General features: G+C 44.4%; 1 protein-coding gene across 2 annotated transcripts in view; it reads right to left on the reverse strand.

The window, feature by feature from the left end:
* RNF144A (ring finger protein 144A) overlaps positions 1-13,987 on the reverse strand; it is a 66,014-nt gene extending 52,027 nt beyond the window's left edge. The window contains exon 1 of one of the 2 annotated variants that reach the window (XM_075145112.1): positions 13,844-13,987. The gene's annotated coding sequence lies outside the window, so the exon portion shown is untranslated. Of the gene's footprint in view, positions 1-960; positions 1,518-13,843 lie in introns of those variants that run through there. The other variant, XM_075145113.1, reaches the window with a different exon arrangement.
* Positions 13,988-14,396: the final 409 nt, after the last annotated feature.

Raw genomic sequence — 14,396 nt, forward strand, 5'->3', positions numbered from 1 at the left:
TTATATACCTCCTGCAGGTTTTCAAAAGACCTTTTAAAGATGTGAAAACTAGAACCAGGTACAGAATTTGAGTTTTACTGTCATTAATGCCATGCAGAGAGAAAAATGTTTCTTTTATAAATCCCACCAGCCAAGGATTAAATTAGCCCTCTCTCCTCTCCCTGCAACAGTGCACTGGTAACTTAAAGTTCTATATCCAGTATGATGCCCAATACCTTTGGAGAGTTGCTGCTTTCCAGGATGCAGTCTCCCATACTATGGATGTTGAGAAAATTTCTTGTCACCGAGAAATCTGACTGCATTCAGCCATACCCTGCATACCTACCTTTGGTTTTACTCATCAAAAAGAATGAAATAATTCTTCGACTGCTTACTTATCATTAAAATCTGGGAATGACAGACTAAACAGCATAATCTGCCTCTTTTTTTTTTTCAAAAAAAGCTTCTGTCTTACAAATGAAACTGTTAAATGGTGCCTGGTGTAGGCCCAGTCCTTCTGGAGCATCTTCGTTCCCAGATTATTTCCCACAGACATCTACTTGTTTATATTTTGCAGTCAGCTGCTGCTCCATTCATCCGGCATGCTTTTGCTGACGTGCTGTAATGGTTTTCCCAACAAGAAAGCTCTATTGTACAGAGCCACAAGCTGACAGGCAGAACTAGGAAACCTGTGTCAGGCTCAGCCCAGGACCAGTGACAGATGCAGAAAGAAAGGCTGTGGGATCTGCTCTACATTTGTGTGACAGCCCATGGTTCATCTGTTTTTTGTGTCAGCCAAGAGTAGCTGGGAGGCGTGAATGGCCGTGAAACTTGTCTCCCTCCATCCTGTCAGAGCTGATGATGCAGCTCACGGCCTGGCAGCCATAGGCTCCAAGGAGGAAAGCTTAAGGACACATAAGAAAAAGGATGAAGTTTGACAGGTTATATGCACAAGAGGGAATTTCAGCTTTGGATTCTCACCTTTACTTATGGTGGTGACAATGCGTGATTATGCAAAATGTGATGTCCTCACCAGCCTCCTTAGCCTTGTCAGGAGACTGCATTTCATACAGAACTACACTGTTACCCCTACAGAAGGGGAGAAGAACGGCAGGGTGATGGCTCCCGCAGGAGCCAGGGACACAAGGCACTCGTCAGAGGGAAGTTCTGCTGTGTCGCAACCAGCCAAAGTCCTGTGATCCCTGTGCCAGAGAGGTTACATAGAGTTACATCTTGAAACACTTAAGCAGACCTTAAGTGTACAGTGTAGTGAAGAGAGAAGCACATACGAGCTTTGGGTAAGGCTCCTTGCTGCTCAGTTAGTGTCAGCCTAACTCTGCTGTCCTTCAAGCCAGGAGGTGAAATTCCCATGGACTCCCGGGAACGGGGTCTGAAGCTACTCACCCACCACAATCCTTCCCCTCCTTCCCTCGGGTTTACGTATCCCACATCATTTTCTCTTGGCAAGCGTTATTCAGGTTACCACAGCTGAACAGTTATTCGTCTGGCTGGTTCACGACAATAAGATGCTTTTTATCAGATCAATCAGATGCGGAAAGCTCTTCAAAGGCTTTTTTTACAGAAAGCAGCTACATGATTTCATGGAGAAAAGCTCAAAGCAGAGTGATAAAAGGTATTTTAATAGATCCGTTCGTACTAATATACGAGATACTGTGTGCTGAAAACAGGGAAATATATTACATTTCTAACATGATACGCCAGAAGATTTAATTACTAGCTCTGCTTTGAACCTGACAGCTATTACTACTCTACTAACTCCTGGATGCAGTTGCAAAAGAAGCCTTGTCATTTCAGATTTGTAAGAAGAGGTGGTCTTAACTTGGATTTTACTACCAGGTTTACTATAATATGTGCAATAGAAAAGCACACACAATTAAGTCTTCATGAGAAGACAACTCCTCCCCCCCCCCCACCTGCTCATTAAAAGGTTGGAATGGAAAAATATCTTCCCTATATTTATTTTTCCCTCCAGTGAAGAACAAACAATCAAAACCTACTGTTAACATAATGAAATCAGTATTTCATATTTATCTTACTGGAGAAGGTTTTGTAATCCTTCCAGATGATCTTCAAATGCAGTAAAGTTGATGAAATATTGTACGGATCCTATAAAAAGGGAGATGTAGGCATATCATACCACTTTGAAGGAAAGTGTGTAGGAAAAAAATGCTTGCTAGTCTAGTTTGTTAAGGAGAAATATCAAAATGTTTTGACTATGATTTGGAAGGAAGAGCCAAATGGTGTAAAAATGGCTGAATTTGGGGAAATTTCTATCCATCCCTCAGATATGTATGAGAAAGTAAATCCATTTTTTAGTTCTTCCATTTGCTAATATTTTTTAAAGCTTTGTTCGCTTAAAGTACTACAGAGAAATTAAGCAGGAGTCTAAAATTAAACAGGAGTCTAAGGGCAGGTTCAGCCTGACCTAGAATCCCACACAGATTTAAGCTGACCTCATTTTGACAGTCAGTCACAAAGGGACCAGAGAAGTTGCTTCTCATCTCAGGTACTCTGAAACACACAAAGAATTTGACTGGAAAAAAGGTAGATTGTGGGGGGGGTTATTTGGTTTTGTTTGGTTTTTTCTTTTTTATGAAGGAAATTTTCATTTTAAATGCCCTAGACTCACATTCCTACAGTCCTGAAGTGTCTGCATTTCCCCTTGAAACTTGAGCACGCGAGAGACTGACTCGGTGAGAGAAAAACACAGGGCAACTCCTTTCGGACTACAAATTGTCCACACAACAAGCGACAGAGGTACAGAGGTTAACACAAGTACAACTGCATTTTGTGTAGTCTACAGCCAGACTTGGCAATGGTTTGATCACTGCTGACTAGCAGTGAGCTACACAGTCAAAACAGAGGCAAGAAAGGAGGCAAGAAGAAATTGATGGAACAGTGTTATCACTATAGCTATCACTATAGGCATACATCCGTATATCCCTGGAACTTTGGGGGGTATCTCCCTGCGCCTGTTGGATTAGAGCTCTATGTGACTGCCAGTGCTCCTCCCCTGTATCTTGTGTGGTATCAGCACATTTACCAAAGGCACTGTGTCAGTTAAGAGATGACTACGGTCCTTTGATGGAAGAGGGAGTTGGATGTGCTATTTATCTTCTGTTTTCTGCCTCAAGTTTCCCACGTAGCCTCAAAACCAAGCCAACCAACCAACACCCCCCTACACACACAGGAGAACACAGGGAGAGAGCGCATACAAGAAGATGGAAATGATCCGAACAAGAACTGTCAGGGAGAAAAATACAGCTCTGTATACAGGGTACACAGCCTCTCCTTCTCTGTGTGCACTCTTACTCATTTACAGCATCGCATGCAATGCTGTAATTCATAACACCACAGTAGTCAAAGGCCCCCATTCAGCCTGGCTGCCTCCATGGCTAACACAGACAATCCTCCAAGAAGGTTCTGAAATAACTCACATCTTCCCTGTCATACAGTACTGCTCACTCGTTCACAGACACACTAAGTCTTTGCACATTAAGAGTTCATACACTTTTAAGATGTACCATCAGATGCCCAATGCTCTTGTTCGTTTTGGGACAGATTGCCCTGAAGCCACCCTCTTTGCAGTTGCGTGCTTTGCATATGTGGTACTTCCCCAGAACAGATGACATCTGCCAAAGCATACCGCATTGAGCGGAAAACCACTATATTTACATTATTCTTTTCTGAGGAACTCGTATCTTGTTTTCTTTGACAGTTCCATTATATTACTTAACTGTTAACATCCATAGGGAATGTCAACATTCAAAACCAGCAAGTATTTTCGGAAATAATTTATGCAAAGTATCCCTATTTCAAAACATCCTCATTTCCTTGTTTCAGTGTACTGAATGGCTGCTGAGTAGGAAGAAAAAAATGAAAGTGGAGGAGGTTTTTTGTATTATTATTATGAAAAGTAACTGTTGTTTTAGAGAAATATGAGAACAGTATATTTAGAAAAAAGTTCTCGGGCAAATCAGGGAATCTTTTCTGGTCCCTGCAGACTTCCCATCACTGTAGGTTTATTAGTTTTAAATGGCAGGAACCACCTCAATTAAAGAGAAAGTCAATTAGGCACTTAGACTCCCTAAGCATATACTGATGCAATCACAGAAGATACAGTTATCATGAAGTTCTCTTTCGCTTTTATAAATGCATCAAAACATGATGTGCCTATACCTGATGTCTGTATTCAAGGTAAGAGGTCCATACCAGATAGGAACCTAGGTCTTTTAAATTATTTCTTATTGTCATGTTACAGCATTTACCATTTTCAAGTAATAGAGTTCTGCGTATCTTCACTGAATGGAAATAATCAAAGCTCTGATGAATGTCTGGCAGGGATCTCGTCGAGGAACCTCTGATTTTCTCCCACTCAAGCACTGGAACGTTTGGACAGCAGACACAAAGACTTTGGCTAACATGAAACACCCAAGCTCAGGTCTACAGCTTCTATAAAGAGCATTTCCCACATGTTTCTTGGAAGACCTACCTGCTGATGGTCAGATACTCACCTCCTGCAGCCTTCCAGCAACTTCCAAGTGCACAGATGCCTACTCTCTTCCCAATCACCACCCCCAATACCTGTTTAGAGGTGGGCCGTTCACTTCTAGCTTCAGGTACTTCTCAGTATGTCCTTTAAGCTGCTCTCTTCCATCAGATAAACACCGGCCCCACAGCCTTACTCTGTATGGGCTGGTTTTCCCCTCCCAGAGGGCGGTCGAGCAGCCTGCTACGTGAAGCAATGGGCCATTTTGACTTGCTAGCAGTTTTACACAGGCCTTGCAGTAATGCAGGCAGTTACTCAGGGAAAAGGTAGGGCTGCTGTTTCTGAAGCAATTAAGTTGTACTTTACTTAGAGGTTATTTTCTTGATTTGCTTCAGACCCTCTCCCCACCCTCCCCCCCAAGATTAACAACTTTTTAGCATAACTGGCAAACATTAAAGAAACAAAAACCAAAGTCCATGAAACATTTATCAGAAATCTTTAAACTAGAAAAGATCTAGACCTTGCCATAACCTGACAGATTTCTACTGTCTTTCATTTAAGCCTACTTCCCTTAAGTTTCTTTGACTGTAAAGATTTTTTTTTTTTGAGGAGAACAAGAATTTCCTCTTTCATATCAAACTCCAGACACTGTGAATTTTTCAAAACCTCCATAACCAGTAGGGCTGGACAATTCCCATGTCACCCATGTTAAGAGAATGACATGAAAGCTCCCTCAGTATTGAGAAGACAAGTGGATTTTCGTGTTAGTTGAGGTGACTTTGATAGGACATCCTGATGTGCACACCCATATATTGTTTTACCCTGGCACTCTCCAAGTTGTAATTTTAGTAACACTCTGTCCAGCGTAGCACAAAAACTGTTTTGTTGGGTTTTTTTGTTGGGTTTTTTTTCTTTTCTTCTCCCCCCCCCCAAAAAAAATAGCACCATCTTTGCCCTTCTTCCACAGTTCAAGATCAGAATTAGTTGATACCACAGTGAGAAATACGCAGTGATTTCAATGCAAAAAAAAGATTCAGTCTCAAGGGGTGAATAATGAAGCTGTATGAGAAAAGATACCAAGGTGAGAAGAAAAAGCAGAGATCCTGAATGACCCTGCTGTGCTTCCAGCGATCCCTCCCTGAAGCTGCCATGAGCAGCAGCGTTGCCTGCCAGAAAAATGGTACATTGCTATTATTAGCACAATGAGGGGACATGATGGTTTGACTCTTCCTTATATTGGCAGCTATGTTGAATCATCCCAACCAAAAGCAACGATTCCCATTAATGAAAGTAACAGGGACAGGCCTGCATTTGTCTGGAGACCAGTACAGTAGAATCGTGGAGGAGAGGAAAACAAAACCAAACCAAAGAAACCCCCCAAAAAACATGCAGACCTGTCAGACAAGAGAAAACAAAACAGCGATCTTCCCGAGAAAGAGCAGCCCCTGAAAACACATTTACCTGTAACTATAATAAAGCTTCATAGCAGTAGACTAAATTGAAAGGCAGGGAACACAGCCATAAACATTATATTTCATTCAGATCTGTGAACTTCAGCTGTTTAAGGAGCTAATGGGAATGTGAAGTGACTGGTGAAAATATTTAGTGCTAACTGACAGTTTGCTAAAAAGACTATCACACTCTTTGGATTTATGAGTCGTCTAAGGATTTGTCATAACTTGATTTTAAGCTAAATATCTAACGTGAAGTGAAGCTAGAACTACATTGCTGCTCCCTCTGAAGTGAGATTTTTCAAAGGCAATGTCAACCTGGAACAAAAGGTGAGAGAGAAGGGGGTTATCACCCTTCTAATGTCTCTTCGCAGATGCAAAGGGACAGTAAAGCAAGCAAGAATTATACGTTTCACTCAATAACAGTCACTGGTAAAATATTTGAGAATGGATTTTCAGATGAAAATGCATGCAAAGTACGTGGCCGATGCTGCTGCTCCAGTGGGACATCACATCATGGAAGAAAGGAGATGAATATAGGAGGTTACATATACTGGACACCACCACAGCTGACACCCAGCGACGGCAGCGACTTGACGCGAGCCAAGCTCTGGCGGCGTTTGCTTAGGTGAGCAGCGGAGGTGAGAAACTGCAGCGGAGAGGAGGATGAACTCACGCTGCGGGGAACGGCTCCCTCGGAGCCACACGGATCCAAAGTACAGGGCACAACCAAACAGACATACCGGAGCCAACAACAGCATGGACAGGTGCCAGGGTCAGCAGCACTGTTTAGTGTAAGCCTCGCACAGCACAAATGCTCCTAGCGTAATGTTTCCCAAGGCCGGGGACTGTCACATCACAGGATAAAGAAAAACAAACTCGCTTGGAGCCTTGAGATAAACTTACACCCTGCAGGTGAGTATGAACAGATGAAAAGCCATGAACATATAGGCTTCTAACTGTTTACCATAAGAGCTGCAGATGAGGTAATACACACCACACCCTTAGGAAGTGGTTGGTGTCAACACGTGTAGCAACTACGAAGTTCACCACCATGTTGTGCTTAGCAGCCTTTACAGATTTCACCTTTCAGTGATTAATAGGAAGAGTTGCCTCGTCTGTTTTACCCAGCTTACCTGAGGCACAAAGCCTATGACCCCAGCTTGGTCTCAGGAGCAAGCCAGAGCCCAGCAGGCTCCTGACCTGTTTGCCCCATGCACATGTGGCGAAGTTGCCAGTGTCACCTTGATCCTGCATCCTCCCAGGCAGCCCCTGCAGCACAGGTGCAGTGCTCCTGCCTGCACAGCTGGCAAGCTGGGTCCTGAGGATCACCTGAGCCCAGACCTCAAGATGCAATGAGCACCAGTCTGAGCTGGCACAAGCATCCCACAGCAGTGACCATGGTTATCCTACCTCTCCCAGCTTTCCAGCTGCAGCTAGTGGATGTCGTCACTACACCTTTGCTAGAAAGCTACATGCACACAACTAGGAAACAATGATTGACACAAGCATAACCTAGTAATTTAAAGTAGAGAGAAATGTCGTCTGCAAGCCTTTCAAAATCTAAGATGTCAACAAATATCAGAAGTACAAATAGCATCAGGAAAAAAACTGGAAAGCTTTAAAATTGTGGGTCTTTAAGAAAAAATTAAATATGGACTGCCTCTCCACAAATCTAACACATCTTACACGTACCCTCAACGTATCCTCTTACACATACCCTCATTTGGTCAGCACTTTTTCCACAAAGGTAAGAAAGGACAGTACACATCAAAGGTAAACGTAATGCATAATTAATCTAAAGAAAGTAGGTGTAGGTGTTTTCTCCTCTAGGCTCCAAATGCGTGACAAGAAATGTATTATACATGAAGGAAGATGAGGGTACAACATTAATCAAGTCAGCACGAAGAAACAAACAGAAGACCGTAAGATGTATTCAACAGATATCACCATGCAAAAGTGATCAGCTAACTGAAAGGGTCACACAGGGTATGTTTATGCAAAACAAATACAGAGGAGAAATATGGAAATAAGACTGAACTGTTTCAGTTTGTGTCCTATCAAGTAACATGCTCCATTGAGGGAACTATCTTTACACAAGACAACTAAAAGTTTCTGGGTCTCTAAAGAACTGCTATTATAAGACAAAATGAATAAAAGAAAGAAGAGAGTTAAAATAATTATTTTAACAAAAGGGAATTAACATAAGCAGCACATTATTATAATATATGAAGAATAGCATTATAATACTTATAAAAAAAAAAAGCCTTTTCTTTCTCATCATGCACTTTCTGTGGTATTATAAAGCTATTTGGGGCTGAAGACTAAACACTTGCTCTTCCTCCATATTCTAAACTGTTACAAAAATATCCAAAGAGGAAGTAACAGTCTAATTTGAGATAGGGTCGAAAAATAGGAGCACAATATAAGTTGATTCTTAAGCAACTGAGCCAGTAAAATCCAGTTTCCTAGGAATGTGTGTCAAAATTGTAGGAAGAGTTCAGACTGCAATCTCTCTTTCAGCGGGGATCCTTCCATCTGCCTAGGCTGCCTACTGCCAGAAAACTTGTAGGTTTATTGGAGATAAGCTTCTACCCCTCTCACAAATGCAACCGGAATTGGTCAAAAGGTTTAGAAGTTACTAAGAGTGAGAGCGAAAGACATTCACAGAGTTGCACGTAGTCTCTATTTTCTCAGAAAACCAAAATATATAATAAATATATATATACACTGACTGCAAATAGCTTGGTCTTGAATTTGCAGTCGCTGTTACAAGACTGCACTGGAGACGCAAGCCTGACCACACAACTCACAGAGCATCGCTCTCATTCTGTCTGGATGGATATACCTTAATGCAGGTATAGAGAGATGAAGGAAAAACTGTTTCCTTAAGTAGCAATATTTAACCAGAGTTAAATAACATTTGTTTTCCTCCTAAGAGGATGTAAACATTGTCTAAAGCATCAGGCCCAGAAAAATATAATTGCCTTAAGCAATGTGGCGTGACCCCTCCTGTCACCCCAGGGAGGAGGCATTTGGGCAGGGAGCAGGCTCTGCACACCCACCCCACTACAGCTACCCTGCCTGGTCACTGTGGGCAGGCAGCCCTGCCTGCAAACGGGGTGTGAATTCCTCCTGCGAGGGCCTGACGTAACGTAACACCCCTGAGTACCTGGCAACAGCTGGGCATTTCCCAAAAGTCCTTCAAGCAAGAGCATCTGGCCGGACTGCAGGCTCAGGGCAACAGCAGACCCACCACCCTGAGTTACTCTGGGGATCGCAGTGCATGTGTAGCTTTAGCAGTCATCTAGCAGGCTCATCTACGGCAATAACAGAAAGACTGATCTGCCAAAAAGATCCTTTTAAATACCAGAAAAAGAACTAGTCCCAGGTTCCTCATCGTTGGAAGTGTTCAAGGTCAGGCTGGATGGGGTTTTGAGCAACCTGATCTAGTGAAAGATGTCCTTGCCCTTGGCAGGGGGGTTAGACTAAATGATCTTTGAAGGTCCCTTCCAACCCAAACCATTCTGTGATTCTGTGATTCAGTAACCTGGCTTCCTTGCCACTTCTGCTGCCCCACCAGGAACAGGCTGCACAGGTCTGCCACAGTTTGTGCCCACCAGCTACCTGCAACAGGAGGAGGCTTCCATGAGTCTGCACTGTTGGACAAAACAAAGGCTTCATTATCAGCATATCCAAATCTGGAGAGGACGTACCTCAAGGGCAATGTGCTGAGAAGAAGACACCAGAAGCTGTAATAACGAGTGCTTCAGGAAAGCCAGTGTGGGTGGGACAGTATGTGATCACTTTTGACAATTTTGCCAGATCTATCCCCTACAGACATTGTTTAGAGAAATTCAAGGGTAAAAAAATATTTTTTATATATATAATATAACATTATATAACTTATAGAACATTATATATATACACAGACATATATAACTATATACAAAAGGAGATTAATATCTGTAAGATGAAGAAATCTAGACATGGTTCCCTCTCTATGGATCCTCACCAGCAATAAAACATGAAGCAGACCATCTGGTAAACAGCAACAGCAAAAGTAATAAGCATAGGAAGAAGCTGATCACATAACAGATTATGGCAGGCCAATAATGGATTGCTGCCTTAATATATTTTCCTAAATTCATCTTCTCATTCCTCACTAGCTAAATATAAGAGTCCTCCACAAGGGCTGGATGTGTACAACAGTTGTCAGGTATTATCCAATTCTTATGCTGCGGATGACCTATTTACTAGAGGCTGGAGCAGGGATAAAGGCAGGTCAGCAGAAACTTTCTCCAAGAATCACAGTGATATCTTTCACAGATTGGAGCTAGTTGTGGAGTTTCATGATAACAGGAAATAACCCCAATACTCCAGAAACAGAACAAACTATTCCAAGTGAAAGTCAAGAGTAAATACAAAGTTTCCAAATATTTGGAAACCAGCTGCTCACAAGCAAAGCTGTGATCAATGCAAACTAAGTTGAGCACTTGTATATAGTGAAAAAAATAATGCTTGAACCTGCTAAGTCAGAATCTGTTATTTTCCAGACAACCTGCAAGACCCATCTTCATTCCCAAGTATTTCAGATGATCCTTTGGATAGGATATGGTAGAAAAAGGTTATATTAAGTAAGCTTTAGTCCATTTCTTCAATCGTAAGTCATTTCCATCAAATACAAACGAGATGTAGTTGTATTAAACTGTCATAGTCATACCTGGAGGATAACAGCAAAGTATTTTAATGCAACAAGCTACCAACTCACTTGCTATTCTTTGAATGAAAAGATGGAAATGATGCTATAAAAAGGAAATAACATTGTCTTGCCAAGACTGGAACTATCTGATAAGAATTTGTTTCCTCACAGTAAATAAAACTACCAGACACATTGGTTCACTTTCTCTGTTCCTCATTTTCTTCAGCCTTTTTGAGAAAGGACACTTATGGTGTCACCACCATAAATGGCATCATCAGCAAACAATCAAGCTATTTGAAAACCCATTTTGTACTACCACTGCCAGCTCCAGTATTCACTGACTGCATAGGCAGAAAAACTGTAAGCATTTCTGATCTGATTATGAGATAGAAAAATCATTCCCATTACTTTGTAGCATGCAGCCAGAGGAGCAAGTGTATTTTCAACAGCTCCTCCCAGCCATCAGAAGTGAAAAATAGAAATTATCATTATCATCTTTTTGTCTGATCTCCTTCAAAAGGTCAGGGAAAGATGAACATTATGAGCTCCTTTCTGCAAAGCACAATAGAACAGAATCCTCTCTTACAAAAAGAACAGCTGACCACAGCCCAAGTTAGACACAGCAGAATTGCTAAACCATTCAAACTGAGTGGGGGGTTGGTTTGTAATTGTTTTCCATTTCTTTTTTGTAACTCAAGATACAAAAAGGAATACAGTTAAAAGCAAACATGCTAATCAAACCATAGACTCTTAACTCAACTGCCTGCCTATTAATACTACTTCACAGGAAACACGGTGAGAAATAGAAGAGGTTCCGATTCCCTTGCTACGTCGGGTCTCTAGGAGAGAAAGGGTCGATGTGCACAGATCAAGCTGCAGGATGATCAGAGTTGTTTTTTTTCCCTGAATCGGCACTGGGAGGGCAAACAACAGTTTTCTGCCAGCCTATGAGAGCATTCTTGTAAATACAGCAGATACACTGAAGCCATTCATACCCCCAGTATGCCACCGCAGCCAAAACTCATGGTTAAGACAGCAGCCTTGTCCTTTGGCTTAACTGAAAGGAAAGTTGTCAGAAGTTATAAAAAAAACCCACAGAAAATGTGACAAAGACTTGGAATGTAGTACTGGAAAAAGCGTTGGAAACAAAAGCAGTTAAGCAAATACATAGCCTTTCCCCTCTCCCCCCAAATTATTGCCTTAAAATACTGAAATATGAAAAATATGTAAGTGAAGATAACTCATAATACTGGACTGTGCTTCAAGGGCAAAAATCTACAATAACTGTTTGTGGATGATAAACACATGATTTGATCTAGCAGCTCCCAGAATAGAAATCAGGGCAATTTAGAAGGCCGGGGGTGGGGTGGGTGCGAAATCAACCCTTTGTTTTACCTAAAGGATGTCTCATTCAAAGCAGTTAGATTGAAACATCCGTCATTGTACTCATATTTCAATCACAGATGGTTTCTCCACCTCGTGAACAATATACAGACTGCACAACAGGATAATGAGACATGATGGCCAGGGAAAAGGAGGGGTAAAGGAATAAAACTTCATCATGAAAAAGAATCCTGTATTTTTCAAGTAGTACCTAAGCAAAAGAAATTATTTCCCTCCACACACTCTTTTCTCACTTGATCTTGTTTCTGTTGGGTATTTAACCAACTTCAAGTCAGGTTACTTTGACTGATGCCCTAACATTACCAGGAGACAGTCACTCAAATTCTCCCACGCTGTAAAGTCCCATCTAAGTATGAACAGAGCAGTTACTTTAAAGGCACAAATCTGCCCCTCAACACACCACATCCCCACACACCTGTCCCCCCCCTCCAACCAACCCCTTCACTACACTTCATGCCTATAAGGGAAGCACACACAAGCAAACAGAAAGGCCAGCAACCAGGAGTTCAACCCTGAACTACTGATGTAATCTCCCCAGTAGCACTCTGCCCAAGAACATTGTAACTTCAGCTGTAGCCACTCCTGGGTCAGCACTGATAAGCTAATGTGAAATGAAGCAATCCATTTCACAATGTAAACAGTTGTTTGGCTACACGGGAACAATATAAACAAATGGATCTATTTATAAATCATCATTCACGCTTGTTATAGAACAGAGAATAATATGTTCCACGGCAGAAATTACAGTATTTCCAAGAATATAATGGAAATTCAAACAGCTTGTATCTTCTTCCACCAGCCTGCCCCATTGACACTCCCAGTTCTTTAAAGGCAATAAAAACAGAGTGATACAGGGCCTGATTTTTCAGGAATAAGATACCCTCGATGTAAAACGACACTGGGGATCCAGGGGGTGGGAGGGAAACCTCATTAACATACATATGGTTTCTTCTAACATCTCCAAAAAGTCAACGGTAGCATCTCTCAAGCACAGTGAGAGAAAAAAAAAAAATACAAGCATGAAAAAACCGAGCCCTACTCCTACTTTTCCGACCCCTGCAACCCAAACAAACCAGTTTCTCCTCAAACTGCACATTTCACTTGTATCTGAGAACATTGGCGGTGGATGTCAGTCCACACCCCCTCTATTTATTATTTTTACCCCCTCGAAGAGTGGCTATTGCACTCCAAGGCATTGAACTGTTTCAAGAAGCTTTAGCTCATTTATGGAAATCACAGAACAGAAAACACGCGAGCCCAAGTAACCGTTTTCATTGCGTGCCCGACAACACCCGCTGGAACCCGCACCGCCGGCGGCACCCCTTCCTCTAAGGCGGCCTGTGATCTGCCATAACCCCCTTACAGCCAGGTACCGCTCCCAAAACCGAGCGACCCCTCGCCTCGCACAGACACACCACCTTGCCGGCGAAGAGGCACCCACCGGGGCGGGTGGCGGCGAATGCCGGGGGCAGCCCCCGGGTGCAGAGAGCCCTCGGCAGCAGACACGACGCTGCTTCTGCCCTTACGGCACCCCAGGAGGGGGCCCGCCGCCCGCTGCCGGGCACGGGCGCCCACCGCGGGAAGCAGCGGGCAGAGCCCTTTACGTAAGGGGATGTGGGCGACTCGCGCGGACCCGCGCGGCTCGGCGCCGCCTCCCGCTGCCCCACCGCCGCGGCGGGGAGCGGGAACAACCCCCCCCCCCCCGGGCTCTGCGGGGCCGGCGGAGGTGCCCCCACCTCCCGGCCGCACCCCTCCTGCCGCGCCCGCTGCCCGCGCCCGCTGCCCGGGACGCCTTACCCCGCCGCTCCAGCCTCTGCCGGCACGGGGCGGCCCGCGGAAGGTGCGCGGCGCCCCGCGCTATCCCGCGGAGCCGCGGCAGGGCGCCGCCGCCCCCGACATGGTCTCCACCCCCCGCGGCGCCGTCAGCCGCGGAGCCGGAGTGTGCGCGGCGGGCGCCGCTCCCGGGCTTTTCTCCGGCGGGGGCGGAGGAGGAGGCGGGTGGGGCGAGGGCGGGCGGGCGGGGGCGGCGCGCCCGCAGCTAGGCGGGCGCCATTAACCGCCGCGCTGCCGCCGCCGCCCGCTTTGAAGCGGCCGCCCCGCTGCGCCGCGCCAGGCACAGCGGCGCCCCCTGGCGGCGGCGGGAGGTTCCTCCCGGCCCGGCGGGCGCGGGGATCCCGGGATTTCCCGCTTGGCAGCGCCGGGCGTGTTCCCTGCGCCTCCCTGGGCGTGCCGTGCTGCCGGTTTTCCCATATCTTCATTTTTTTTTAAGGAATCGCATCTCGGGTTGTCCTAGTGGGACGCCCCCCGGCCCAGCAGGTCATTCAGCGGCAGGAGAGAAACAACGGGGGAT

The sequence above is a fragment of the Calonectris borealis genome, chromosome 3 (assembly GCF_964195595.1).
Source record: "Calonectris borealis chromosome 3, bCalBor7.hap1.2, whole genome shotgun sequence".
NCBI classification, from domain to species: Eukaryota; Metazoa; Chordata; class Aves; order Procellariiformes; family Procellariidae; genus Calonectris; species Calonectris borealis.